At 54.7% G+C, this 15,512-nt stretch overlaps 1 long non-coding RNA gene across 1 annotated transcript in view; it reads right to left on the reverse strand.

Moving 5' to 3' along the window:
- The window catches only part of LOC145713240 (uncharacterized), a 345,251-nt gene that overhangs the window by 102,020 nt on the left and 227,719 nt on the right, over nucleotides 1–15,512 (reverse strand). The window lies entirely within an intron of this gene.

Below are 15,512 nucleotides of genomic sequence, written 5' to 3' on the forward strand. Positions count from 1 at the left end.
GCAGAAGGCTGAGAGGCCGTGAGAGGCGGGGACAGGACCGAGGGCAGGACCAAAGACAGGACCGAGGGCCGCACCTCACCTGGGGCCTGACCCCCGCCCTCAGGGTTTGCTCCTTCACAGGGCTGATGGCGGTGCACCTCACCGATGCCTCCCCTCGCCTCTCCCTGCCCGGATGGTCTCTCTCCCTCCTCTGCTCCGCCAAGCTCCCCATTCCCTATAACCACCCGTGGTGGTGGTGGGGGGGCTGCTGGATGGTCCCCCAAAGTATGTCTACATTCTAATCCCTGCACCCTGTGGATGGGGCCTTGTTTGGAGAAAGGGTCTTTGCAGATGTGATTAGGTTAAGAAGTGCAGAGAAGACCATCCTGAATGCTCTCCCTAGACCAGAGGGGAGGAGAGGCTGTGGAGGACAGGGACAGAAGAGGAGGGACTCGGTCACAAGCTGAGGGACGCCTGGGCCCCTAGGAACTGGAAGAGGCGGGAAGGATCCTCCCCTCCAGCCTTTGGAGCGAGGCCCTGTGACACCGTGAATTGGGGCCTTCTGGCCTCCCAAACTGGGAGAGAATAAATTGTTGTTGCTCTAATCACCTGGTTGGTGGCAATTATTTATGGCAGCGCCATCCAACTTCCTCTCTGCTTTGTTTTGTGCCAGCTTCGTGAGCTCTCCCCCGCCTGCTGTAAGCCGGGCGAGGCTCTGTGCGTGTGCGTGCTGCTCACGGCCATGGCCCCGGTGCCTTTACAGCGACAACCGGAGCCTCCGGGCCCCAGGGAGCGAGAAGCATTGCTCTGGTCCTCAAAGTGACCTGTGGGGCAGCAAACTGCCAGCAAAGCCCGGACCTCAGCTGCAGGCAGCCCGATGACTCCCGGGAGGGGTCCGCTCCTCTGACTCACACCCGGAGACCCTCACCCCAACCGCGAGCGCCCCAAGCCCTTGCCTTCCCAGCTGCCCAGCGTGCTCCCCCTTACGGGGGCCCCAGGACGTGATGCTCAAGTAGATGCCCACGCCGGTCTCTGTGTCTTAATTTAGATCATCCTGATGGATGGTCGTCCTGCCGACCATCTTCTTCGAGCCCCTCCCGATTCAGTCCTCCCTTCCCTGGCGGCCGACCTGCCTGGACTCCATCGTCCCACCCTGGCCTGTGCTCCCGGCTGGAGCTGGCAGCGGGGGCTCCGTGGACCACAGGACAGTGAGGGGAGGGAGGCTGGGTGCTCTCTGCTCCCTCCCCGCTGGGCCACCTCCACCTGGCGGGCGGTGTCCCCTACTCGAGGTCACAGCTCCCGTTTGGGTCCTCTCCATGTGGACACCCTGCCATGATGTCACCTGTGTCTCCTCATCCCTACAGTCCCCTGCTGCTGCCTCCCATCCCTCCCCCAGGTCCACAGACCTTGCCCACACCTTGCAAATGTTGCTGTTGTCAAAGCCCCTTCAATTTATTTTTTGTTTAAGTTTATTTGTTTATTTTGAGACAGACAGCCAGAGAGAATCCCAAGCAGGCTTCGCGCTGTCAGCATAGAGCCCGACGTGGGGCTCAAACCCATGAACCGTGAGACCGTGACCTGAGCCGAAATCAAGAGTCGGATGCTTCACCGACTGAGCCAGCCAGGTGCCCCCAAACCCCTTCAATTTAAAACCCAGTTCGAGCGGCTGTTTATTTCCAGCCCAGCGAGACCCGGACTGATCCCGTGTCCCTAACCGCGCTATTTCCGGTTACCCGCTGTCCACGCACCTGACGCCTACTGGAAGGTGGGGTTCTGCGCCCAGCTTACACCTCGGAGGAGCCACTCCCCGCTGGAACACGGGCTCGGGGAGCCCAGGGGCTTCGTCTTCCTTTTCCTGGAATTCCTGCTGAGATCATGGCAGAGTCGCCCCTAGTCGTACGAGAGGGTCCAGGGAGGTGGATCCCCCAGGGGTAACGTTTCGCAAAACGGCCGTACGAAGGTGCCAGCGGCGTCTCAATGCTGACGTCACCCCCCTGGTCACTCACATCACTGTCAGATCTACCCGTGGTCGTGCGCGTGTGTGAGCTCACGTGTGTGCATGACGTGGGTCCTCCGCACGCGGTCGTGGCTCCGCACGTTTCCCTCAGCACCCGGAAGCTGTTAATCTGATTTCTCTGGAATTTGTATTCTAACCTGATTTCTTCAAGAGCCTCTTAAGACCTTATTTTGCGACGACTTTCCTCCCACTGCCGGAACCATGCCTGGCACGTGACAGAGACTCAAACGCCTTTACTGGCTGAGCGTCGGGTGCGTTTCGTCCTCAGGACCCCCCGTTTGCGCGGACGGGGAAGCGGGGCTCAGGGCTGGGCTCACGCTCGGGGTCTTGAGGCCCCGGGGGCCGCAGTCTGGCTCCTGCTGTCCCTGCTGCACCCCGAGGAGCGGCACGGAGGGCATCTGGATGCACGGGGTCCCGGGCACCCCTGTTCAACCTCGGCGTCTTCCCCTCCGTCTGCGGGTCGTCCTTCCCACAGCTGTGCCGGGCGGCCGTCCTCCGAGCCCGTCCAAGGCCGATAAAAAGTGCCGGGCAGGACGCGGCGGAGCCTGGAGCCTGGCCGGCCTGATAACTGGCTTCGCTTTGATGTTTTTCAAGTTCAGAACGGACCCCGGGCCCCTTGGCCAGCGTTGCATGCTTGTTTATTTTTGTCGCCGTGTAGGCTTGTGTGATTTCCCCTTCCCAAGTGGGACAGCTATCATTATTGCTGTCATTACCCTATTGGAAACGTTGCTAAAGGCACTCTCCCGCTCCACCCCACCCCTCCTTCCAAGCGCCTGAGGAAGACCACCCACGACGTCAGACCTTCCCTCCATTTAATTTTAGTCTCAGGATGTAAGTTTGCAATTTCATCACAATTAAAAAAAAAAAAAAAAAAAAACAAAAAAAAAACAACCCAAAACCCGAAACGAGACTGGTTTTCCTACCCCAGACCTGCGGACCGTCCCTCCCTGACAGGCGAGCTCAGGAGCTGCCCGAGAGTCCCCAAGAACGGCGAGCTTTCGGGGCACGGGGACCCGGGAACGGTTTCGCAAGGAAACACGGAATACTGTCCTAAGTTACGTTCCAAATGCGTTAGATCAGAAAAAGACTGCTAAGCTGTGTTCTTCTCATAAATACCAGTGAATTAGTCAGAGGGCACGGGGAGTGCAGGGCACAGGAGAACCCACCACTTCCTCTCTGAGAGCACCCTGGGTCGGAATGTTCTAGATATTCGGGACACAGCTGCAAAGACCCTCACGGTAACTCTGAGATCCCCTGGCAGGGTTTCCCAGCACGCCGCCCACCTGAACACAAGGTTTGTGTTTTATTTTCTTCCTTTCTTTCCTTTCTTACTTATTCTTTGTCCTCGTAAGTCCACGTCTGAAACACACGCGGAGTCCGTGTGCACTCGCGCACGCACGCACGCGCACACACCCCCTGGGTGTTTCCCTCCCTCCGCTCCCAGCAGATTTCCTTTCTCAGCCTCTTGGAAAATGTTGGAATGGGGTTTGACCGGAGTGAGATTCAAATGGGCGATTTGGCCCAGGGATCTCACAGGCTCCCACAACCCAGGTTTCTTTTCTTTGTCATATTCCCTGTCTCCTTTTATGGTTTGTAAATGTTTTTCCTTCGGAGCAGTAAAATAAATGTTTTCTCATCTACCTTCTGGGAGCACACTGGGGGAGAGGGATAAGCCTGTGTGGCAACCAACACCTACAGCCACAGTTTGGGGGTGAACATGTTTTAGTTAAAGGAAAGGCCGTAGAAAGGAGTCTCAATCTATAAAACAATGCTTTAACTCATCTTCAGTGAAGGAAAACCAGGTTCTAACCACAGTGAGGCTGTTTTTCCAGTATCTCAGGGGCGCTAGGTGTGACCACACACTATGCGCCCTACAAAACCTGGGGGGGGGGCACCGTTCACCTGGGTGCGGTGCTGCACCGTGGACTAAATGAGCAGTGTGCGTGCTGGCGTGCGGGTCAGGGGCTCTCACATGTAGCTGGCTGCAGCGGATGCAGGGCAAGCTGTTTGGAAAGACACATGACGGTCGCTACCAAAATTTCGCATGCACTTTCTCCCGGACCCTGCAACTCCACTCTTCGGGGGTTTGCCCCACCATGAGAGGGCGCGTGTGCACTTTCAGAAGCCTGCAGGCACTGTGTGTGGGAGCAGAAGCCTGGACACAACCTAGACCTTCATGCACCGGGGGTGAGCCAGTGAACCGGGATCTATCCCGAGAAGGACGGGCGCAGCCTTCAGAATAAAGAGGCAGATTCACAAAGGCAGTGATCCCTGGGGCACGTCGCTCAGTGGGGGCCTCGGAGTGTGGAAGAGTCTGCATGCCGTCTGCTTCCCCCCCGCCCCCCGCCTTGCCCCATGAGATGGGTGGTGTCGGGCACCTTGTTTAACCTTCTCTGCCTCACTTTGTCCAACCGTAAAGTGGGGGTGATAACGGCAGCCACCCTGCAGGGCTCTGGAGAAGGTTTCGCAAATCAGTATGCGTAGAGCGTTTAGGACACTGCTTGCACAGAGCACGGGCTGTACAATCATTAGTTATTATTACTTTATCATCACCATCGGCAGAAAGAGAGCACATGGGCTGAGATAGGCATTGAAAGCCCCTGGAAGGGTAGCCAGAACCACAGGGGCCAGAGACACTGAGAGACTGAGGGCAGGGTCAAGTGGCGGAACACTTACTCCTACCATGTGGCTTTTGAATTTCTGTCAAGAATATTCGTTCTCTATTTTTCCAATACTCTTTACGTTTTTAAGTTTATTTATTTTAAGGGAGGCAGGGAGAGAGCAGGAAGGGCAGAGAGAGGAGAGAGAGGATCCCGCGTAGGCCCCACGCTGTCAGCGCAGAGCCCAATGCAGGGCTCGAACTCACAAACTGTGAGATCGTGACCTGAGCTGAAGTTGGAGGCTGAACCAACCACCTAGGCACCCCTCTTTTTTTCAATGTTTTTGATGAAAATTTGTAAACATGCATAAAGGTTGAAGAGTTGTACAGTGAACATTGATGTGCCTACCCTCTCAGCTCTGAAGTCAGCATGTTGCTGTGCTTGGTTTCCCATCCATCCATCCAACCATCTATCCATGTATCCATCCTTCCATCCAACCATCCATCCAACCATCCATCCAACCATCCATCCATCCATTCGTCCATCCGTCCGTCCGTCCGTCCGTCCGTCCATCCGTCCATCTGTTTGTCCCTCCATCCATCCATCTGTCCATCCAACCACCCACCCACCCATCCATCCATCCATCCGTCCATCTGTCCATCCGTCCATCCGTCCATCTGTTTGTCCCTCCATCCATCCATCTGTCCATCCATCCATCCATCCATCTGTCCATCCGTCCGTCTGTCCGTCCATCCGTCCATCTGTTTGTCCCTCCATCCATCCATCTGTCCATCCAACCATTCATCCATCCATCCATCCATCCATCCATCCATCCATCTCTCCCATCTCTCCCATCCAACCATCCATCTCTCCATCTCTCCATCCATCTATCCATCCATCCGTCTGTCCATCCCTCCTTTCAAAGTAAATTGCAGATATTAGTGTGCTTCCTCCCAGTTTCTTTTGCATGAATATCAATTCGCTAGAGCCCAGTATTTGTCTATGGGCTTTCTTTTTTGATAAAATGTACAAAGAATCAAATGCACAGGTCTGAAGGGTCCTGTTGGATAATTTTGACGATGCATTCTTTATGAAAAAAAATAAATTATCTACAAATAAAATGTGGCTGACCAGGAGAGAGAGGCAGAGACAGAGAGAAATGGAGACAAACCAAAATACAGCACTTTCAACCCACAGAGAGGAAAAAAAAAAATCATGAAGTCAACATGACAACTTATCTGGTGGAGAGGGATTTACGAGCAATAATGCTTGTCACAGATGAGTTTCAGTTGTGGACTATTTCCATTCCCAAGAAAGCATGTGATTTTGGAACCTCACAGCTCGATCCCCGGGCAGGAAGCAGGCACCAGCCTCCTGGGGTTCCAGTCGAGAGTCTCCCCTGTCTAGCCATGCGGTCTTGGAGAAGGCGCCTGGCCTGACTGGATCCCAGCAGCTGGGAAGGGTGCTGCTTTGGCCTTCTGGGTCTGTGGGAAGAACTCTGAACTAATACACACGGAGTGTTTAGAAGGGCCTCTGGCGTCTAGTGGGTGCTCGGTGGCTGTTGTCTCTTACAATAAATCACCCATCTATCTTTGCTTTCTATTTTTTTCAAAATTGAACTGGAAAGAACCAAACAACGCAAGTTTTAAGTTCTTCATCCTTAGGGGAAAAACGTCATCTCTCCCTACAGCTTTGCCGCCCTCCCATCCTCTGCAAAAATCCAGGGAAATGAATCAGCCTGCAGCCTTTTTGCTCTCTAATTCTTTGATTACTACATGATTGCAGCATCCACTCAGGCCGGGGCTAAAAATCGAAAGAAAACAAGAATTCTTGAGTTATTTCCAGATACTGAATCTGACACCACGATCCCTCTCTCAGTTTTGGCAAAACCTACAAAACGAGTGACCAAGAAGGATAAACAAGTTTAGGTAAACACTCTACATACTGATTCATGATTTACGTCCACCAGTTAACATTTAGCTTCATTTACCACAGTGTTTTAATGTCATTAAGAATGTAACTTCTTAGGAAAACTAAGAAAGTCTGTTTTTAGCCCAGACATGCAATTAAGGGAATTAGTAACGTGATACATCACCCTCAGGAACTGCGATATATGTAAGGAAGCTCATGCAGCCTTCTAGAAATATGCTCTTGCAGCCGGAGCCAGAGTTCACCAGGTTTCCATCTGAGGGCAGCTGGGAGGGGAAAACAAAATGAAAGAAGGGAGTCGTTGCCCCGGCGCTGAGCGGCGGGAAGAGTGGAGTCGCGAGCGTGTGCAGATGTTCAATAGTCAGAAACTCGGGGTGTGCTCTGGGGAATTAGACGCTTTCCTGTCTGGATCGGAATCACCCTCAAAGCACTCACTGCAGCTTTGCAAGAGGGTCTGTGTGTGAGGCTGGCGAGTGGGTTTCCTGGGGCCCGCGTTGGGAAAAGGAGAGAGGATTTTTTTTTTTTTTTCTTTTCAAGATCCTGAAGGAGAATTCCACTTCTGATGAACTTTGGCATTTACTTAGTTTCTGGAAGCTTGACGCCCGCTAGGTCAGGACTTCTCCTCCTCGGCACTGATGACACTGGGGCCAGATCCGTCTTTGCTGGGGCGTCCTGTGCAGCATTCCACGCTCCCCCACGCCCCCACCGTGCCATGCTGGATGCTCCTGGGGGCGATGCCGCCGTGGAGTGAGAACCACTGCTATCAATGAACCCACTCCTTTTGCAGATGGGGAAACTGAGGCTCAAAGGAAGTAAGCTGGAATCAGGCCCAAGATCGCGGCTACCAGGAGGCGGCACAGGGCAGGGGCGATTCAGTCTACAGGGATCCAAGCTCAGGACCGCCACTCAGTGGCTGCACTCAGGGGCAAGGGTCTCAGCTTCCCCAAAGAACCCTTCCTTACAGACCCCGCCCCCCCCCCCCCCAAGGGCAACAAGCAGGAGCTGTTCCTAGAGATGGCCGTGGACAGAAGCCATGAGGACAAGCCGTCACAGGGGCCGATTCTAGTGTGTGACATGGGGCAAACCTTCTGACCACTGCACGCTTCAGTCCCTCACCTGTATGATGGGGCTGTCATCCCTAGTGGCCCTCCCCCAGCAGAGTCAAACACAACAGTGAAATGGCCTCTCAGCTCAGTGGCCCCCACACAGTCAGGGTCAAGTCTATCCACCATTATTACTGTCATCGAGGTGGCTGTTGGGGCTGGGGGTGGGAGGAATGCAGGCTGGGTCCTGGTGGTCCCAGTGGCTGGTTGGGTCTGAGGGGGCTCAGCTGCTGGTCTGACCAAGGCTGGTCACTCCTTCTCCCCTTCTCTGCTCTTGGGAGCCCATGGCACCGGAGGTACTGCCTGCTGTCTACTAGCCCCATTGCCTTCGGAGCCATCCCTGGGCCCTTCAGCCCTCACACCGCTCCTCCCTCCAAATCCAGGTGGTTGGAGCCTGTCCACAGTTACACTCCGTCTTCCCTTATGCTGCTCTTGTCAGCATGGGCACCTCAGAGCTCCAGCCAGAGCAGACACTGGCCTCTCAGGGCAGCACAGAGGGTGTCCTTGACTGAGTCCCTAACTTTTCTGATCTCAGATTCCTCACCTGGGCAGGGCCATGGGAACAGAAGATCCCTACCCTCTGATAAAGGCCTACCTACCACCATATTCCTTTGTAGTCTTGACCCTGGGGACCCAGCATGATGCTGAACGCATGGTAGGTGCCCAGTCAATGTAGGATATAAGAGGATGTAAGAATGAGAGGCTGGGTCTGTGCATCTGGGTGGTCTGTCCACTTCTCTCCAGAAAGAAAAAGATACAAAGAGAGTGTTGCTTGGATTTTATGGGGATACAGTAAAGATTACCCTCCTGGAGGGTGAAGGTGACCTATCTTCCCCCCCATCCATCCACCTGTCCGTCCATCCATCCATCCATCCGTCCGTCCATCCATCCATCCATCCATCCATCCACCTGTCTGTCCATCCATCCATCCTCTTCTCCATCCATCCATCCATCCATCCACCCACCCATCTATCCATCCATCCATCCATCCATCCATCCATCCATCCGTCTGTCCATCCATCCATCCATCCATCCATCCATCCATCCGTCTGTCCATCCATCCATCCATCCTCTTCTCCATCTATCCATCCATCCATCCATCCATCCATCCATCCACCCACCCACCCACCCATCTATCCATCCATCCATCCATCCATCCATCCATCCATCCATCCACCTGTCCATCCATCCATCCATCCTCTTCTCCATCCATCCATCCATCCATCCATCCATCCATCCATCCACCCACCCATCTATCCATCCATCCATCCATCCATCCATCCATCCATCCATCCACCCATCTATCCATCCACCCACCCATCCATCCATCCATCCATCCATCCATCCATCCATCCATCCACCCACCCACCTGTCTATTCATCCATCTATCCATCCATTCCTCAAAAATACATTCCTACCAGGTGCCAAGCACTGGTTGGTCTGGGCTTTGGGGATACAGAGGCATTTCAGTACCCACTATCTTGGAACAAACCTGACCCAGAGGAGATAACATGGCATGTTTGCTGAATGAGTGAATGGATGGGTAAAGCAATAAATGGCACAGAGTAGACTAGTTCTAGGAATCCCTATCACTAGTTGGGCTTTGGCTCTGTCCACAGGTCCCAAGTTCCCTAAGCAAAGGGTCTGCAGTGCGAGCGACAGGTGGAGAGACATTTGTAAGGGCATCAGTGACGAGGAAACATGCTCTATCCTCGTGAGCACTTCCCAGAGAGATCCCACATCCACGCTGAGTGGCTTCATCCTCTCCAACTGAGCCAGTCGGTTATCAGCCCACAGCCCCATGTCGCTGCAAAGCAGGGCTTTGTGGGGCTAGGGCACCTGTCCCAGCAAGTTCCAGTCCCTTCTCTATTGGTTCAAACTCTCTGTCCTTTTCCCAAAACGCCCATCATCAGAAGCATCAACAGGAAGCAAAGCTGACCACATTGTAATGCTTGTTAGTCCAGAGACACAGGCTGCACGTGACGTTGAGGGAACGGTGAGGAGTCGTGTGGACCTATCCATCTCTGCTCACCTTGTGAGCACATACAGGGGGCAACCTTAGTGCATCTAAACGTCACATCAGGGAACGGATCAGGAAAAGCAGTGTGCATGGTTCCTCCCTGGCCTGCACCTGTCCCCAAGGTGGGGGACGTCTGGAAGACCAGCGGGCTAACCAAGGCATCTCCAAGTCAGGTCAGGCGGCTTCATCGGTGGCAGCTCAGTGCCCAGCCGTACTTGCCCATCACTCCTACAGAAAGCTGAGAGCCCAGGCTCCCTGATTTCAAACACAGCTCCTTTACCTGTCAGCTGCAGGCAGGCAAGGCCTGAGACCTGGGAAGAGAGACCAGACCCTTCCAGAATTGGATCTGTCCCATAATTATGGGGACCATTTGCTGAGCGAATGCTTTGGTCTGGTGCCATGGTAAGCACTTTGCATGGGTCGGCTCAGTCGTTCCCCCACAAAATCCCAGGGGTGGGCATTATCACAGTGCCATTTTGCAAGATTCAAGCAATGCGACTGGTCACACTGAAGGACTAGGATCGGACCCCCAGTTTGAGCACCTCCAGAAGACCTGCATGGGACTAGGTGGGGCTAGAAGCCCTGGGGCTGGGGCTGATCAGCTCCCCCAGGGGCCGTAGCTTCCCACATTGGAAGTGGCTGGGCCAGCCGCCCATCCTGCAGATGGACAGCCTGGGGCGGGTGTGGGCAGGAGATCTCAGCCAGATACCCCACGTTCTGTCCTTCTGGCAAGTGCTGCCACTGCATGCATCCAGATTTTCCAGGGACTGGACCAGAGGCTGATTGAGAAACATCTTTCCTTTAAAATGGAAACTGGAGGGTAGAGAAGACAAGTCTGGGGAGTTCAGCCGTCTTACTGGGGTTCCATGGTGTGTTTATGGCGGTCTGAATTGGGGTCCACATTTGGGTGCACACTAAATCTTAGCCCTTTGAGAATGCGCCCCGACATCCATGTGGAGAAGATTGGAGACCTTCCAAGGTATGGGAAGATCACCCTGGCTCCAGGAAAAGAAAGCCCAGGGTCAGAATATGAGAAACACCTTTCAAAGGCGGGAGGATTTCTTCAACCCAATACATTTCCTTTTCTTCTTTTGATTGTTTTTTTTTTCTTTTCATTCCCCCAAATATCAACCTCGGGAAGGAAGATCACTTCAAATCTCATTTTATAGTATGGAATATTTTTCTTGTTTCCTAGCAGAGACCAATTTTGGATGAATAACTTGCGACCACAGAAACACGACACCAAAGCAACAGCACTGGGTGGCAAATTTCTCCGTTACCACAAATATCCTTTCTCCTCAAGGACCAGATTGGAAGCATTTGGGGTTGTTTGTGCATCCCATGCTCAATCAGGTGGAGGAGGGGCCGCCCCGGTAGCAGCAACATGCCCAGTGCTGTCCGTCCATCACCAGATGCGCATTTCCCTCTTTGTTACACTTTTCCAACGCGTTGACAGATTCTTCAGTCCCCAGTGTGAGGTTGTCCTCCTTGCGTGAGCAGGAGGTGACTGGAACATACTCGAAAAAAACCCAATTCCATCCAGGGGCCCCGACTGTGTGTTGTGAGGACTTCAATGGTGATTATCCAGGGCCCCTGTCTCCATTCTTTAGTCCCCAGTTTACCCTGGCATTCATAGCCTTTGATGCCTGTCCTGTCAAAATTTGGATCCACTTTGGAAGTAAAAGGGGACCACACTGCATTATTCCAGAGGCACCAGGTTCAGGCAGTGGCACGGTGATGAAGTGTTCGTGAACATTAAATATTCATTTAAATATTTAATATGGAACTACCCTTACCCTCATCACCAGCAGAGTAGTGCAAAGTGGAAAGGAATAGGAGACCAAATGGTGAGAGTTGCATGCATCAATTAGCCTCTGATCATTTTTATCCTCCCAGCATTATATTAGAAGAAATTCCAAACATACAGGAAAGTTACCCATTGTGAAATGCATATATTCATCACTGAAATTCTGCCATTGTCAATGTTCTGTGATTCTTTATCACTTTACCTTCCATCCTCCCTTCCTTCTTTCCTTCCATCTACCCATCTATCCATCCACTTACCCATCCATCCACCCACCCACCCATCCATCCACATACCCATCCATCCATCCATCCATCCATCCATCCATCCATCCATCCATCCAGATTCCCATCCATCCACCCAGTTATCCATCCATTCACCCAGTTATCCAGCCATCCATCCATCCACCCACCAAATCCATCCACCCACCCACCAATCCATCCATCCATCCATCCACCCATCCACTTACCCATCCATCCACCCATCCATCCATCCATCCATCATCCATCCACCCATCCATCCATCCATCTATTCATCCACCCACCCATCCATCCATCCATCCATCATCCATCCAACCATCCATCCATCCATCCACCCATTTATCCATCCATCCATCCATCTATCCATCCACCCACCCATCCACCCACCCATCCAACCATCCATCCATCCATCCATCCATCCATCCATCCACCCAACCATCCAACCATCCATCCATCCACCCATCCATCCTGTCATCCTCCTGTCCATCCATCCATCCTTCTAGATAGCCAATCATCTTATTCTTTTTAATAGACTATTCCTTAGAATAGCTTTAGATTTACAGAAAAATTGAGAAGATAGTGCAGAGCTTCCTTACACTCACACCCTGTTTCCCTATCGTTAACATCTTGCATTAGTATAGTACATTTGCTACAATCAATGAACCAATATTGATGTGCTATTACATCATTATTAATTAAAGTCCATACTTTATTCATATTTTCTTAGTTTTCATGTAGTGTTTTGTTTTCGTTTTTCTGTTCCAGGATCCCATCCAGGATCACATGACAGTTATCAATGTCTCCTTAGGGTCCTCTTGGCTGGGACAGTTACTCAAACTTTCCTTGTTTCAGGTGACCTTGACAGTTTTGAGGAATACTGGCCAGGTATGTTGTACAACGTGCCTCTAGCAGGATTTTTCTGGTGTTTGCTGATGATTAGACTTGGGCTCATGTCATTTTTTTTTATAAACATCGTAGTCAGTTTATGCACTTCTTTCGCCAAGTGAGGAATGAAGAAAACGGTCCCGTACCTGCATCAAGGGGGTGTTGTGTGACAGTGGAGAGGGCTACCAGTGCTGCCTGGGTCAAATCCCAACCTCAGCAATCACTAACATTGACTTACTTCCCTTAAGCCTCAATTTCCTTCTCTGTAAAATGGACATAAACGGTCCCTGACTTGGAAGGTGCTTTGAAGGGTTCAATGCAACTCTGAGCACAGGGAGCCCTCAACGGAGACCACCTGTTGTTCTCGATGTTACAGATGTGCAGCACAGGTGACAGTTACCATAACACCTGGGGGGCCGGTTCCTTTCAACAGTGGGACAGCTGACTGGATGCGACCCCCTTCTCAGACCCAGCCACCCTCAGATGGAGGGGCTCAGGGCCTAGGGGCAGCTGGGGAGCCAGGGGATGCGGGTGCTCCTGAAGAAGGAGTCCTGCCTGGCTCTGACCTGTAGAGCCCTAATATTGGAGGGAGGAACATAGTTAATCCATGGGCCAAATACTCTCTTATTGGCACGAGGAGATGAGCCCGGGGCAGAAGAGCAGGCCCTCCTGGGACATACGTCCTCCTAGCCCCAGGGGGACCTGTTCCCCCCACGAGGTTCGCTATCCCCATCCTACAGACAAGGACACTGAAGCGTCCACAGCAAGCCCCGCCCCCAGAACCCCTCAGCTAGAAGGTGACGGGGCCCAGATTCAGGGTGTTGGGCTCCGGAACTTGCTCCCTAACCCCGGCACCCCCAGTCACCCTGAGTGGAGCTCCTTAGCCTGGGATCTGTGGGCCCCTTTGGGCGTCACCGGATGGGCCGCGAGACCCCACAGTTTGCTTGCAGAACATCATACGTACATTTTGCCGGGCGAGGACCCACAGCATTTTGGAGAGGCCCACGCTCTCACCGAGGAGACCTCCTACACCCCTCACTTTCCAGAGCGAGTACGGTGTGGATCGGGCCTCCGGGCCCCACAGCCAGCCCGCCGTTCTCCCCCGTACCGTCCAGTGCACACATCTATTGCTACGCAATGCGGGGCGCTCCACTGTTCTGCGCGAAGCACACACGGAAAGGTGTCCGGGCCTACGTGTGGACCACCGGGAACACCCCCGCGGAGCCCCCGCCCTCATGAGGGAGGACGGCGGCGCGGGCGCCCCAGACGCCCCTTCCCGTCCGCACCCCCGCTCCTGCGAAGTCGGCGGCTCTCCCGGCCCCCCCGCGTCCTGGACGCTTCCACCTGCTGGGACCGTCCCGTGGGCGGCGGCTTCTGGGCTCCTCACCACTGAGATGCGCCCGTGGCAGGGCTCGAGTCCGTCTTCACGGCCTTGGGCCGCTCCGCCGAGGACACCGGCCCACGCTCCCGGCCCCTTGACCTCCCCGGGGGACCGTCGGGCGGCCTCCACCTTGCGGCCGCGGGAGCCGGGCGCGCCTGCGCATTCGCGGACGCGCGCACGTTTGTCTTCCGGTCACGTGTCCCGGGGAGCAGAATCGCCGCGCCTCCTGACAGGCCTGGCGGGGCCGACGTTAGCGTCGCCTTGCGCAGGGCAAGTCCACACGCCCACCCGCAGCTTCCCACCTCCCCGGCGACGTTTAATTTGAGCCGGGCCGGCGGGTGGGGGCGTAACCTGCGTTTTAAAATATTAAACTACCTTCCTGCTCTTCTGCTTCCTCCTTCAAGGTGCTTTCCTTTCCTCGCTGCCATCCCCCGGCCCCTCGGCACGCCAAGCCAGAGGTCAGGGCCGTGGTGGACAAGCGACTGTGAACCGCGGTCCTCGTGGGGTGGGGGGGGGGCGGTTGGGGACACCGGCCGAGAAGGAGCCCAGGGGCCGTGCCCCCCTCCCCTCTCACCGAGGCCGCGTGTGTGGTCTTAAGGGGCAAACACGCGCCGATTCTGATCTATATACGGTCTGGGGTGGGAGAGCCGGCCTGCCCGCCTGGACAGTTTGGTTTTGGGGAGACCACGGCGGGGGCCGCTGCCAGTGCTGACACGCCTTGACGGCTTTGCCCTTGCACCACGCACTTCTGTCTGTAACGGTCGAGCCACCAGGGCTGGTGGCATCGCGGCTGGGCATCCCAGGCCGCTGCCCGTGGCTTCCGGGAGCGAGTGGCAGCCGTGGCGGCCGGTACCCCTAGCGTGCTGGAAATCTGGTCAGATCTCGACCCTGCACGTGACCCCTGTGCGTCCATTAGGAGCAGAGAGCCGGCTTGCTGTAGGCACGACCCTCTCCCTGGGTGGCCGGGGAATCGTGGTGTGTGGACCCCTCCCCCCAGGCCACCCACATCTAGGGGGAGGTGCAGCAGGGGGGCACACGGTCTCAGCTGTCCACGATGGTACCTGGCCACAGTCCCTCAGAGGCAGCTAGCAGGCCACACCCCGTGTCCGGCCCCTGCCCTGCCCTGCCCTGCCCTGCAGGCTGTTTCCAGCCCTCCACGCCCACACCTGGGCAGACCCAGAGGTTCCCTGCCTCTGCGCTCCCGGCCCTCATTCCAGAGTTTTGGGACTGAGCAAGTTACTCGTCGAGGGAGCTCCGGCAGGCTGAGCTCCTAGAAGGCACCGCTTCCGCTCAAAATGCTTCCCGCCCTCCTCCTCCACCTGGAGTGTGGGAGTGGCGGTCACACCTGACGTGCGCTGCCAGAAGCCTGCCCGGGGGTCAGAGGAACAGATTGACTTCCTGTCCCCTTTGCTGCAAATGGAGGAAATTCCGGGCTGGAAACCTACAGGGTTTGGAGTTGGCCGTGGCTGCCTGCCCGGCCGCTTGGCTGTGCTGCTCAGGCTTGCTGCCCTGCTTCTCCCAAAGGTGCCCGCCA

Source organism: Panthera onca, chromosome E2 (assembly GCF_046562875.1).
Source record: "Panthera onca isolate mPanOnc1 chromosome E2, mPanOnc1 haplotype 2, whole genome shotgun sequence".
Taxonomy (NCBI): domain Eukaryota; kingdom Metazoa; phylum Chordata; class Mammalia; order Carnivora; family Felidae; genus Panthera; species Panthera onca.